A 12,908-nucleotide genomic window follows, 5' to 3' on the forward strand; every position below is an offset into this window, starting at 1 on the left:
ACCCCTTAATGTGATGGGATATAGATAAGTTATGGCATATCAATATAATATTCAATGACACTATGATCAGTAGGAGTCCGATCTCTGGGACCCACACTGAAATCCTGAGAATAATCCACTTTACTGTTTTTTTTTCTGTGGGCACTTCCAGCCCTGGTGTTATAGAGGGAACTGGACGTGGCCCCAGTAGATGTGTTCTGCAGTTCCCTTGCACAGTAGATGACTGGGACGGTGCAGTGCAGGGAAAGGCTATAAAGTGATAAAATGTTCATTACATTTATGCCCATATAGGTGTGAATGTTCCAGAGATCAAACCTGAACAGACTATAAATTGATGGAATATCCTAGCAATATGCTATTACTCCATGATCAGTGGGAGTTCATCTGCTGGGCCTTTCACTGAAACTAACAATGATTCATTTTTTTGCCTACACAGAGGCACCCTCAGCTAGCTACAGTGGCATGTAAAAGTTTGGGCACCCCTGGTCAAAATTACTGCTATTGTGAACAGCTTAGCAAGTTGAAGATAAAATGATCTCTAAATGGGGCTAAAGTTAAAGATGACACATTTCCTTTGTATGTTAGGCAAAATATATATTTTTTTGATCTTTTACATTTTAAAAATTACAAAAAGGAAAATAGGCACGTAAACGATTTCTGTAGCCAGACAAGAGTCTTTCAATTCTTAATTGATGGATGTTCATCCATTATTCCATGGAAAATTCTTTCAGTTCTGTGAAATTCCTGGGTCGTCTTGCATCCTCTGCTATTTTGTGGTCTAGCCACAGATTTTCAATGATGTTCAGATCAGGAGACTGTGAGGGCCATTTTAAAACCTTCAAGCGGTGCCTTTTGAGATAGTATATTGTGGATTTGATGTGTGTTTAGGATCATTAACAATTTGAAGATATCCTCTTCAACTTCAGCTTTTTTTACAGATGTGTTATGTTTGCATGAAGAATATGTTGAAATTTCTTTGAATCCAATCTTCCCAAAAACTGTGAAATGTTCCTCGTGCCATTGGCTGCAACACAATGCCAAAGCATGATTGATCCACCCTCATGCTTAATTATTGGAGAGATGTTCTTTTACTGATATTCTCTGACCTTTTTTCTCCACACATACCTCTTATCATTGTGGCTAAAGAGTTCTATTTTAACCTCATCGGTTGACAGGACTTGGATCCAATATGGATCAGGCTTGTTTAAATGTCCTCTTGCATATTTCTGACACTGAATTTTATGGTGAGGATGCAGAAGAGGTTTTATTATGATTATTCTCCCATGAAGGCCATATTTGTGCAAGTGTTTCTGAACAGTAGAACAATGTACCACAACTCCAGAGTCTGCCAAATCGTTCTGAAGGTCTTTTGCAGTCTAGCAGGGGCTCTGATTTGCCTCTCTAGCAATCCTACAAGCAGCTCTCACTGAAATTTTACATTTCAAACTGAGGAAAGGGCAAATTGAAAACTGCTTGCTATCTTCTTACAGCCTTCTCCTGGTTTGTGGGCCTCCACTATTTTCAGAGTTCTAGGCAGCTGCTTAGAAGGACCCATGAATGCTGTTTTTGGCACAAGGCTAGAGGAGGTTGGATTTTTATAAAGCTGGGAAATTTGCATCACCTGGCCTTTTCTAACAATGATAGTGAACAAGCCATAACCCTATCAGACTGAAACCATGATCAAAGTTATCATTTCAGTTTTTTGACTTTCCACAAAAATTTGAAATAACCAATAAATTTCATTCAACTTCACAATTGTGTTCCACTTGTTGTTGATTCTTCACCAAACATTTACATTTGGTATCTTTATGTTTGAAGCATGATATGTGGGAAAAGGTTGAAAAGTTCCAGGGAGCCGAATACTTTCGCAAGGCACTGTATATACGTTATGATCAGGACGTACTTCCTGACCGAGGCAGTATATGTTTTCCCTCACATATGGCTCAGGAGAAAATGCACAACAAATTTTGAGGTCCATTTTCTCCGGTCACCCTTGTGAAAATAAGAAAAAATGGGTCTAAATAAAATTTTTGTGAAAAAAAGTTAAATGTTCATTTTTTTCTTTATACATTCCATTAATTTCTTTGAATGACCTGAAGGGTTAATAAACTTCTTTAATGTAGTTTTGAACACTTTGAGGGGTACAGTTTTTAGAATGCTGTCATTTTCGGTATTTTCGGTCATATAGACCCCTCAAAGTCACTTGAAATGTGATGTGGTCCATAAAAAATGGTTTTGTAAATTTTGTTGGAAAAATGAGAAATTTCTGTTCAACTTTTAACCCTTATTACTTCCTAGCAAAAAAAAAGTTTCAAAAATTGTGCTGATGCAAAGTAGACATGTGGGAAATGTTATTTATTAACTGTGTTGTCTGACATAACTCTCAGAATTAAGTGCATAAAAATTAAACGTTTGAAAATTGCAAAATGTTCAAAATTTTTGCCAAATTTCATTTTTTTCACAAATAAACACATATTGAACAAAGTTTACCACTATCATGAAGTACAATATGTCACGAAAAAACATTCTCAGAACCAGTGGGATCCGATAAAGCGTTCCACAGTTATTACCTCATAAAGTGACATTGGTCAGAATTGTAAAATTTGGCCTGGTAATGAAGGTGAAAACAGGCTCGTGGTTAAAGGGGTGAAAAACTGACTAGCTGAATCCTTTTCCCTGTATGATTCATACGTCATTGCAAAGGTCCCTGTTAGGTGGGGAGGAGTGGAGCAGCCTGGTCAGGAGTCGAAGAGGGGGATGATAACTACAGAGACAAAAGACTTCCTGTTTCTACATAAAGTATAGTAACGAAAAAAATTAGCTGGGTAGAAAGGCAAAAGGAGCAATTGTAAGTACACAGTGCTATATAATATGAGTGCTTGTTTAACAAAACACAAGCAAGTAGTATATGCTGTGTGTTTCTTAGAAATGTAAAAACAGATGTTGATGCTGGTAAAGATAGATAGCTTGATCAATATAGATATGAGATAGATAGATATATGATAGATAGATTGATAGATGATAGATAAATAGATACAGGGTCAGACTGGGTGGTCCCAGGCACTGACAGCTGCTGGCATACTGGCCAGCAGCTGCCTAGGGCCCTCACTGCTCCAGGTGCCCCAGCCAGTGGCATGTCGCTAATAGCTTTGTATGTGTAAGTGTGTGAGTGAGAGAGTGGTGCAGTGCTGTGTGTGGTGCTGTGTGTGTGAGAGTGATGCTGTGTGTGTATTGGAGATTGGAAATGATATGGGTGATGGAGAGAGCGTGATGGGGTAGTGGGGGAGAAGGCAATGTTGGTGGTGGTGAACAAGACGATGGGTGTTGTGGGGGACAAGGCAATGATGGTGGTGGTGGAAAGGACAATGAGGGTGGTGGTGGGGGGAGGCAATGATGGAGGTGTTGGAATGGGCAATGATGGGGGTTGTGGGGGAGAAAGCAATGATGGAAGTAGTGGAATGGGCAATGATGGAGGCGGTGGAAAGGGCAATGATAGGAGTGATGAGTGAGAAGGCAATGATGGAGGTGGTGATGAGGACAGTGATGGGGTGGAGGGGGAGAACAATGATGGAGGTGGAGTGAGGCTCCATTATACCCTATGGGGGGCTGCATTATACCCTATGAGGGGGCTCTGTTATACTTTATGAGGGGGCTACATTATATTCTGTGGGGGGCAGCATTATATTCTGTGTGGGGGCTGCATTATTCTCTCAGGGGGCTACATCATACTATATGAGGGGGGCTGCATTATGCCTTATGAGGGGGTACAGTATATTCTATGGGGGGCTGCCTTATGGGGGGTTGCATTAGACTCTGAGGGGGCAACATTATATTCTGTGGAGGGGCTGCATTACACTATATGAGGAGGGCTGAATTATACCATATGAGGGTGCTCCATTATATTCTATGGAGGGCTGCATTATACCTTATGAGGGCATTGCATTATATTTTGTGGGGTGCTGAATTATACCCTATGATGGGGGCTGCATTATATTCCATGAGGGGGGCTGCATTTTATTCCATGATTGAGGCTACATTATATTCAATTAGGGGGGCTACATTATATTCTATGACTGGGTTACTTTATATTCTATGAGGGGGCTACCCCAACCCCTGCTACATAACTAAGACGTGTACTACCTTATATTATACCCTGATATTAGCGTGTTTTACCACACAATTGGTGGTTTTGTATTTATTTCTATGTAGCTACATAGTGGGCCGAAAGAATGATTTTCTCTGGTGGGCCCAAGGTGCTCCAGCCCGACACTGGATAGATAGATAGATAGATAGATAGATAGATAGATAGATAGATAGATAGATAGATAGATAGATAATGACCATACTGAACTTTAGTTTGCTTGATTGACAAGTCTTATTAATTTGTCAAATACCTTGTGGTAGGATCCAATCATTCTCAAGCTCCAGCGTATGTCAGTAAATTCCTGCAGAAATGAACACAGTAATGCTGGTGTTACATTGGGATCATATTTGGAGGAAAATATATTCCAGTAATAAAATCATTGTCATATTGCATGCACAGCTAGATGAACCTGAATGAGGGCATACTGTGTGGGACAGGAAAATTCCCAATGCTGTCCCCTTCTGGCACCACCAGCAAAAACATTGGCTGTTTGAAGCCCCAGTGAAAATGAGAACAGAACCTCAGTGGGAAGAAATTCATATTCCCAATGGTCGTCCTTCCTGTTCACATAATCCAAAGGGAACAATTCAAGTAATAAGTATAAGGGAATTGCTTATAATTGAAGCCCCTAGGGCTGACTTTCCATAATGTGATTTTTCGAAGCTGTAATGCTATTTTTTTAGGAATAAAAATGTTTAACAAATATATTAAAGATTATCAGCTCTTTTCATACAGCGTTGTTTTGGCTGTTCGCCACTTTTACTGTTATATTGAACCTCATGCAGTCATTTCCTAGTTCCCCGCTCCTCCTCACCATACATCTAAGGTGAGGATGAGTTTTGATTGACATGATCACTTGACCCTGAATACTGCCATTACAGCATTGACATGGTTAACTGCAGGGATCAAAATTTTGTCTTATCCCGGTGATTCACAATAATATATGTAATATATTTAATAACAATAAATGTAAATTTTGGCAATGCCCAATACATTTCAGCTGTGAATTCCAATAGCCACCATTAATAACTGCCCTCCCCACTGTTACTTATAAACTAACTATAAACTGACATTTCTTTATGGCACGCTGTAAATAATTTTCATACCATTCAGATCAATGCTGTTTGTAAGCATATTGTTTTCTACTACGATAAATGTCTACCAAACGAGCAGCATCAGTCAGGGTCTCCTTGGGTCCATCCTCTAGCTATAGTCAATGTGAACACAAATTATTGCAATATAATCCTTGCTGTTTGCTCATATAGGAAATATCACCAATAATGGATGGGTTATCTGGGATCAAACCCTTAAGAATAGACTCTAGTGACAAGGGATTGTCCTCACAGTCACCTCCAAATGTGGATGTTTTCTGCTTAACCTTTGGGACCAATTGGAGGATCTTCTGTGACTGGTGGGTCAATCTGCTCCTGAACAGGAAAATTTGCTTTTTTTTATCCACTACCCAGCAGTGACAAATGCCACTTTGTACAATAGGTTACAAGATATCTTCCAATGTTCATCTAAAAACACAAAAACAATAAGGGAATGAAAAGATCATACAGAGCTAAATGTGAAATAAGAACAAATTCTCAAGAAAGTTCCAATTTTATATATAAGCGTTAGAAGTAATTAGTGAACTCAAAATGATTCTAGATATTGTCGATATTATCACAAAAACATACAGTGTCTATAGGTAACCTCTACTACCACACTACATAAAGCTTCATGCCTAAAAAATTCAGTTCTGCACAGACAGGGTTCAAAACGGATCAAGGCATTTGACTGGTTACTATTTGCACCACTAGCTAGCTAGTTTTATGGTAAGTAGAGCTCCATCTCATTGATATGTTAAAGCATCAAAGCGGGTGCCATTAGCAGGACATGAGTCCTTTTCAGCAGCCTGTATTCTGTGAATGAAGGAGGCAGAAGGGCACATTACCAGCCTCTCTGCTTCCACCAATCACCCAATACAGGCTGCCATAACCTTCAGCTTCTGAAAAGCAGATGTGAGCTATTTTATTATCCAATAAATACCTGGTCTCTGATTTGAAACTTTTGTAGCTGCTTCATTTTACAACTTCTCATTGTGGCAATAAATTCTGTGAAAGAAAAGAAATTGTTTACTAAGAATTTACAAATATGTTAGGCCTCATTCACACATCAGATTTTTTTGCATATGAATTAAAAATTGACCATTTAATATCAGTATACTAGCTTCGATTTTCCTCCATTTTTGGCCCATATTTCATGCAAAAAAAAATTAGATGTATCATGAATAATGTAAAATGGTCAACACCAGGGTCTGACTTTTCATTGATGCAAATTGTGCACCCACATGGTAGTCCCATATATAAAGGGGGCCATTCCTCCTTTAAAACTGCAAGAATCTTTTTGTCACAGAAGCATAAAGTGATGCATGTCGATGAGCTTTTGGACTGCAAAGGGCATATACCGTATTTTGCAGATTATAAGACGCACCCCATATTTTGAGGAGAAAAATAGGAAAAAAAAAATTTTAATAAAATGGTGGTGTGTTGTGAACTCTCTTAATCTGACTTTTGAGGCAAGGCTCCCTCTGGTGGATACTGCTGGTAGTGAAGCTGGTCAACATGATGTTAACCCAACAGCTGCAGAAGATAATTGGAGGAGTGGGGGTAGTGACTGGGACTACATAAGCGAGCAGACTTCTCGCAGTGGCTGCCGGTGATACCCCTTTCTTTTCTTATTGAGGATTTCTGTTTCCTGCTTGATCCTGCATTTTTCAGCTAAGTGTCATTTTCTAAACTCTTTGCATCTGATTTTGCCTTGCTGTCAGGGGTCAGCTTGCTCCCCCAGGGGCTGCTGGCTCCTGCCCTGTATTTTTGTATCTTGTGTTTTTTTGCTCAGTCCCCTGCTGTATTAGCCTGTTGCTAGCCGCCAGTTCACACCTGAGTGCTGATATAATGGGGACGAGGTTAGTGCAAACCTCAGTATTTTTGTACATCAGTCGTGTTGGAATTGTTAGGGTTTTTGCGTGATTGCAGACAGTGCCTTTTCTGTCCTGTCCTACCTAGTCAGTGTGGGCCCCATCATTTGCTCAGTCTATTTTCTGTCTGTGTTTGTGCTTCATCTTGTCTCACCGACAATATATGTTTGGGGGCTGTCTATTCCTTCTGCTCCGGGGCAGTTTAGATTTCACCTTTCTGTCTTTAGGCTTAGTTAGTCCTTCGGCTGTGACGAAGCGTCTAGGGCAACATAGGAACGCTCCACGGCTACTGCTAGTTGTGTTGTTAAGATCAGGGGTCTGCAATCCGCTGAGCGACCAACCTCTCTGGTGTTCTGTGGCATGGCCTATTGCACTCTCCTCGGTGACCTATTCATAACAGAATCACTGGCCAAACTGTAGATTCTAGGGTACTCAAAAGAAGGAAAGAATTGCAAAAAAAGTGTCAGAATTTTTTTAATATATTTTTTCCTCTTTTTTCTCTGGCGCCGTAGGAGGATTTTTTCCTTAGTGGAGACTAAGCAATTGTCCAATCGTGTTGAGCAGCTCGCTGCTGAAGTGTGGAGAATTTCTGCTTATCTCGCCCAGTCATCTGTTGTGGAACCAAAGATCCCTACTCCTGATGTGTTTTCTGGGGATCGGTCTAAATTTCTGAACTTTAAGAATAATTGTAAACTATTTCTTGCTTTGAAGCCTAACTACTCGGGGAGCTCGGTGCAGCAGGTTAAAATTGTCATTTCCCTGCTGCATGGTGATCCCCAGGACTGGGCCTTTTCTCTGTTTTTTCAAGCCCTGGGGTTATTGTATGATGAGCCTAATGCTATTGATCAAGCTGAGAAAACCTTATTGGCATTAAAACAGGGTCAAGATGCTGCTGAGTTATATTGTCAAAAATTCCAAAAGTAGGCGGTCCTTACTAAATGGAATGATGATGCCCTAGCAGCTCTCTTTCGGAAAGGTCTGGCAGAATCCGTAAAGGATGTTATGGTGGGATTCCCTGTCCCTTCTCGTCTTGATGACTCTATTTGGTTGGCCATTCAAGTTGATCGACGTTTACGAGAACGTAAAACTACGCGAGAGGCGGTGCCGCCTTTCGAACAAACCTCTGAACCCATGCAATGTGATAGGGTTTTGTCTAGGGCGCAACGTCAAGAGTTTAGAAGGCATAATAAGTTATGCTTCTTTTGTGGAGATGCTTCTCATACTATTTCAGCCTGCCCTAAACAAGAGAAACGTTTTGCTCTCTCATTTATGATGGGCAGTGTGCAGCCTATGTTCCTTTTGGCTGTTACCTTGATCTGCTCCTTGTCCACACTTTCCGCTAAGGCATTTGTGGATTCAGGAGCAGCTTTGAATCTGATGGATTTTGACTTCGCTAAGCGTTGCGATTTTCCTATGGTACCCCTGCTGACCCCTATTCCTTTGAGGGGTATTGATGCTACCCCTTTGGCAGAGAATAAACCCCAGTTTTGGACCCAGGTGATTATGCGGGTCGCCCCGAACCACCAAGAGAATTGTAAATTGTTGGTGTTGCACAGTTTACATGATATTATTGTACTGGGTTTTCTGTAGTTGCAGACCCATAATCCTGTGTTGGATTGGAAATCTGTGTCTGTGGTGAGTTGGGGTTGTCAATGTGCTCTTGGTGACACTCCTGTTTTCTCCACCTCTCCCCAGATGTTCCTGACTATTTGGCTGATTTTTCTGTATGTATTTAGTGAGAGTAAGTCTGTGTCTTTGCCTCCTCATAGGATTTATGGTTGTGCAATTGAGTTGATGCCTGGGTGTAAATTTCCCAAAGGTCGGCTTTTCAACTTATCGGTACCTGAACATGATGCTATGCGATCTTATATCAAGGAGTCATTAGAGAAGGGTCATATAAGACCATCCTCTTCACCTTTAGGTGCTGTTTTTTTTGTGGCCAAGAAAGATGGCTCATTAAGGCCATGTATTGACTATCGCTCCCTTAATAAGATCACTGTTAAATATCAGTACCTGTTGCCCCTGATTTCTGATTTATTTTCCAGGGTCAAAAGTGCTTGTTGGTTTACCAAACTTGACCTGGGGGGGCGTATAATCTTATTCGCATCAAGCACGGTGATGAATGGAAGACGGCTTTTAATACTCCAGAGGGACATTTTGAGTACCTCGTGATGCCTTTTGGGCTCACTAATGCCCCTTCCATCTTCCAGTCTTTTATGAATTATATTTTCCGGGACTTTGTGGATAAGTTTTTGATCATTTATCTGAATGATATTTTGATTTTTTTCCAGTGAATGGGATTCTCATGTGGAACATGTTCAGACAGTGTTCCGGATCTTGAGAGAAAATACTCTGTATGTTAAGGTTTCAAAATGTCTCTTTGGTGTACAGAGGATTTCGTTTTTGGGATTCATTTTGTCCCCGTCTGCTATTGAAATGAACCCGGCCAAGGTACAGGCCATCTATGATTGGGTTCAGCCCACTTCTCTGAAGGCTCTTCAGAAGTTTTTGGGTTTTTCTATTTTCTATCGTAAATTTATACATAATTTTTCTGGTATTGTTAAACCACTGACGGATTTGACCAAAAAAGGCGCTGATGTGGTGAATTGGTCTCTAGAGGCAGTCTCGGTGTTTCAGGAGCTTAAGCAGAGATTCACTTCTGCTCCGGATCTGCGGCAGCCTGATGTTTCACTCCCATTTCAGGTGGAGGTAGATGCTTCTGAGATTGGTGCAGGAGCTTTTTTGTCTCAAAGGGATCCGGTAACCTCTAAGATGAATCCCTCTGCCTTCTTTTCTCAGAAATTTTCCCCATCTGAACGTAACTATGATGTGGGGAATTGGGAGTTGTTGGCCATGAAGTTGGCATTTGAAGAGTGAAGACATTGGTTGGAGGGAGCTAGACATCAAGTTTTGGTCCTTACCGACCACAAGAATTTGATTTATCTTGAATTAGCCAAGCGCTTGAATACTAGACAAGCTAGGTGGGCCTTGCTTTTCACGTGTTTTAATTTTGTGGTCACATTTCTTCCTGGCACTAAGAATGTTAAGGCGGACGCCCTTTCTAGGAGTTTCTTTGTGGATTCTCTTGATGTGACCGAGCCTACTACCATTCTAGGTGAGGGTGTGGTTCTTTCCACCATTTCACCCGATTTGAGACTTGCCCTGGAGGATTTTCAGGAGGACAAACCTGAACGATGCCCTGTGGGGAAATTGTATGTCCCTGACCAGTGGAGGAAAAGAGTGATGGCTGAAATTCATTGCTCCGCGCTGGCTGGTCATCCGGGTATTTTTGGTACCAGAGATTTGGTGAGTCGGTCTTTTTGGTAGCCTGCCTTATCTCGTGATGTCAGGAATTTTGTGCAGTCCTGTGGGACTTGTTCCAGGTCCAAGTCCTGTTCTTGTTCTAGTGGTTTGTTGATGCCCCTGACGGTGCCCAGCAGGCCATGGACCCATATTTCAATGGATTTTATTTCTGATCTCCCTGTCTCTCAGAGAATGACTGTTATCTGGGTGATTTGTGATAGATTTTCCAAGATGGTCCATCTTGTACCACTCCCAAAGTTGCCATCTTCTTCTGAGTTGGTGCCCCTGTTTTCACAACAGGTGGTTCGTTTGCACGGGATTCCTGAGAACATTGTGTCAGACAGAGGAGTCCAGTTTGTTTCCAGATTTTGGAGGGCCTTTTGTTCTAAACTGGGAATTCATTTATCTTTCTACTCTGCATTTCATCCTCAGACCAATGGACAAACTGAGAGAACAAACCAGACTTTGGAATCCTATTTGAGATGTTTCATATCTGCTGATCAGGATGACCGGGTCTCATTTCTGCCATTGGCCGAATTCACTCTAAGCAATAGAGCTAGTTCCGCCACTTTGATGTCTCCGTTTTTCTGTAATTTTGGTATTAATCTTCGGGGCAGGTGGAGGCTTCTGCTTGCCCAAGTGTGGATTCTGTGGTGGACAGAACGCAGCAGATTTAGGACCAAGTAGTGGACAAGTTGTCCCACTCTCAGGAAAAGGCCCAACGGTTTTCCAACCGGAAAAGGACCTTTGGTCCCCGGTTCAAAGTGGGTGATATGGTTTAGTTGTCCCCCAAAAAATATTCCGATGAAGGTTGCGTCTCCAAAATTCAAGCCAAGGTTCATTGGACCTTATAAGATTTTGGAAATCCTTAACCCCGTTTCTTTCTGTTTGGCTCTACCAGGTAAGTTCAAGATTCATAATGTTTTTCACAAATCATTGTTGAAAAGGTTTGTGGAGCCAGTAGTTCCTGTGGCGGTGCCCCCTGACCCTGTATTGGTTTAGAGTAATTTAGAGTATGAGGTAGTGAAAATATTGGACTCTTGTCTGGCTAGACGGAGACTTCAGCACTTGGTCAAGTGGAAAGGTTATGGCCAGGAGGCTAATTCTTGGGTCTCTGCTTCCGATATTCATGCTGAGAGCTTGGTTTGTGCTTTTCACCGGGCCCATCCTGATCGGCCTGGTGGTGTGGATGAGGGTTCGGTGACCCCTCCTCAAGGGGGGCTACTGTTGTGAACTCTCTTAATCTGACTTTTGAGGCAAGGCTCCCTCTGGTGGATACTGCTGGTAGTGAAGCTGGTCAACATGATGTTAACCCAACAGCTGCAGAAGTTAATTGGAGAAGTGGGTGTAGTGACTGGGACTACATAAGTGAGCAGACTTCTCTCAGTGGCTGCCAGTGCTACTCCTTTCTTTGCTTATTGAGGATTTCTGTCTCCTGCTTGATCCTGCATATTTCAGCTAAGTGTCATTTGCTAAACCCTTTGCATCTGATTTTGCCTTGCTGTCAGGGGTCAGCTTGCTCCCCCAGGGGCTGTTGGCTCCTGCCCTGTATTTTTGTATCTTGTGTTTTTTTGCTCAGTACCCTGCTGTAATTAGCCTGTTGCTAGCCGCCAGTTCACACCTGAGTGCTGATATAGTGGGGACGAGGTTTGTGCAAACCTCAGTATTTTTGTACATCAGTCGTGTTGGAATTGTTAGGGTTTTGCGTGATTGCAGACAGTGCCTTTTCTATCCTGTCCTATCAAGTCAGTGTGGGCCCCATCATTTGCTCAGTCTATATTCTGTCTGTGTTTGTGCTTCATCTTGTCTCACCGACAATATATGTTTGGGGGCTGTCTATTCCTTTGGGGATCTGCTCCGGGGCAGTTTAGATTTCACCTTTCTGTCTTTAGGCTTAGTTAGTCCTCCGGCTGTGACGAAGCGTCTAGGGTAACGTAGGAACGTTCCACGGCTACTGCTAGTTGTGTTGTTAAGATCAGGGGTCTGCAATCCGCTGAGCGACCAACCTCTCTGGTGTTCTGGTGGCATAGCCTATTGCGCTCTCCTCCTCGGTGACCCATTCATAACAGTGGTGCCTCTTATAATCCATGCGTCTTATTGCTTACCGGGGGTGGTGGCTGCGGTGAAGCGCAGTATCAGAGATGCAGTTAGAGGGCCCTCCAGCAAGTCAGCAGTGGTACCACATGCCAGCTGGAGACTCGCCATCCCCTGCTCACACGCACCGGGCGGACGCAAACTTTGCAGCAATACAGTGACCATACCCAGGTCGGTAACTCATGAGCTCAGGCCCACTGCAGGAATCAGAATGGGAGCATGCTCAAGCACACATTTAATTTAGCGCCAAACTCAGACAGGCAGATACAGGCACTTGATAGCATCAGTGTCCAGCAGACTCATTTTCCTGAGCCACTAGAGACTTATAGAGATAACAGCAGTAAAGCGGAATTTACCGGAGTATACAGAGATGTGCCAGAGAGAAGCCCCATTGTGTTGACG

The sequence above is a fragment of the Dendrobates tinctorius genome, unplaced genomic scaffold, assembly GCF_039654945.1.
Source record: "Dendrobates tinctorius isolate UK_male_01 unplaced genomic scaffold, ASM3965494v1 ptg000003l, whole genome shotgun sequence".
Classification (NCBI taxonomy): Eukaryota; Metazoa; Chordata; class Amphibia; order Anura; family Dendrobatidae; genus Dendrobates; species Dendrobates tinctorius.